The following is a 2,490-nucleotide window of genomic DNA, read 5'->3' as shown; positions in this document are numbered from 1 at the left end:
AATAGTAGTAATAATAATTAGGTAATGTTTTTTATTTTAGCGATTATTTTCCTCCTTTTGTATATCAAATCTACCCAAGGGATTCAAAAATCTATGAACATTCATTTCATTTTGTTGTCGACTTTGAATTTTTTAATTCTTGTTTAGTATTTAATAATAATCATTCTGTTTATTCCTTGTTCTCAACATGTCGACAGTTGGTGGTAGGGATTGAACAGCTATTTGTCTCAACAATTAGAGGTTAATCTGCTACGACAGATCGATCATATATTGGACCTGGCGGTTATTAAACAAAAAAGGCTATTGTTGTTATTGAGAGGGTGAAAAGAAAGACATGACTCCGAGTTCTGATTATTCAATATGAAAAATGTTTCGTAAATAAATAATAAACACAATTTATAACCACAATTTTAATAACTGATTGGGACTTTTCACCATTTTTTAAAAATTATTTATTATATAATAAAATGATTATTATTTTATTAAAGAATTTGAAAAGGTATTTTTTTAATTTATAAAATAAAAAATTAAGCAAATTTGTATTAATGATATGATGATATAGTTATTTTTTAAAAAAAGTAGATTATAGATTGCAACAATTAAATTATCTGATGCAACAGGTTTACTATAGTTGCAACAGATGATATATCTGTTGTCACAGATGATTTATTTGATGCAACCTATATCGAGTCGCAACTCAATAAAAGCAATTCTTGAAAAGAACTAATTAATAATAATAATCTGAAAAGTCATGACTTATCACAATATTCTTAATTTAATTAATTCATTAATTTTCACATTAATAAAAAAATATAATTAATAAATGGAGGTGAACAATTAGATTATATGTTGCATCAGATAATATATTTGATGTAACATATTTTATATTTGTTGCAACAGATAATATATCTGTTATCACAGATGTGTTATCTGATGCAACAGATATAGAATCTGTTGCCACAACTCAATTATATCTTTTCTTTTATAGACTAATTAATCATAATAATTTGAAAAGTCATAACTTATATCACAATATTTATTTTCTTAATTTAATTAATGTATGGAGGTGAATAGTCGCGCCTTTTTTGCCTCTCATTCAAATTCAATCCTCTATAAATAGGTCCGTCCTTACTCAATCGTTCATTCAAATACACACTCTATTTATTTATTTATTGTATCTCGTCTTTCATATTACACTCTAGAAGATAAGATTATGGCTGACCCAATGTGGGACGTTACTTTTCAGCAAGACACCATGAATGAACTTCGGAATCAAGTTCGTGGTCTGCAATGGGAATTGGGAGGAGTTAGATCAAGAATGCTCCGCGAGATACGCAGGCTGAGGAGGGTCTTGTTGCGACTTTCGGTTGAAGATTGGACGGCTGACAATGATGATGCTGATAATAATAATAATAATTAGACAATTGTTTTTCTTTTAGTCTATTATATGTATTTTTATTTGTTTAATAAATAAATTATGTTTGATCTTTGATGTTTTAATCCATATTTAATTTTCATTCTGTCTATTATCTTCTCAACAAACATTTCGACGATTCGACGTAAAATGGAATAATTTAGAATCTAGTAGTAATAACAAGATTTATTTGTTGGGTTTGTGGCGAGGGGTTGATTTGTGTTGTTTTAAACAGATTAATCATTTGTTGCAACAGATAATTAGTCTGGTGCAACAGATAAACATTCTGATGCAACAGATAATTAGTCTGGTGCAACAGATAAACATCCTGATACAACAGATAATACGTTTGATGTAACACATAATACGATGATGCAACAGATTACTCATTTGATGCACCAAATGATTAATCTGTTTAAATTATGGGCACTTGTGCTGGATTCATAATCGGGGTTCTATCCATTGTTGGAAAAACAGAAGTGTACCTAGATGACAAATATGAATAAAAATCATAATTTTACTTACCAAAGTAACCTATGAAGTAATGCCAAAGTGGAAAGTGATGTAGTAAACAAAATTTGACCTAAGAAATTTGTCAGATCACAGCAATAGTGCTATACCAACAACAACAACAACAACAAATGGTCGACAAGAAGAAGATGAAGCAGAAGATGATGAATAAAGCAGCAGAAACAGAAACAATTGATAACAAAAATCGCTAAGAGAGAGAAAACAATAATAAATGAGAAGAGAGAGAAAGACGCCTTTTTTTCCCTCCGTTTCCCGTTATTTTAGGTATACATTGGGATCAAAGTGTAAATTTAAAAACTTGTGGGTTATTTTAAAACTTTCCCAACTTTCTTAATACATAATAAAGTAATTGTCACCTCCAACTAATAATTAAGACTTGTGTCACCTACACCTCATTTTAAAACTCTTTTGTCACTTGTGGCCCAAACCCCCTAGTTTCCTTTTTAAGAGTCAAACAACATATGCTTTGACCAACATTTTAAAATGTAGTTTCTCATTACATTGATATGAGAAAAATTGAAATATATAGTACTTTTGAAAATTTA

The sequence above is a fragment of the Capsicum annuum genome, chromosome 7 (genome assembly GCF_002878395.1).
Source record: "Capsicum annuum cultivar UCD-10X-F1 chromosome 7, UCD10Xv1.1, whole genome shotgun sequence".
NCBI classification, from domain to species: Eukaryota; Viridiplantae; Streptophyta; class Magnoliopsida; order Solanales; family Solanaceae; genus Capsicum; species Capsicum annuum.
The sequence above is the reverse complement of the archived record's forward strand: the minus strand, read 5'-3'. Positions refer to the sequence as shown.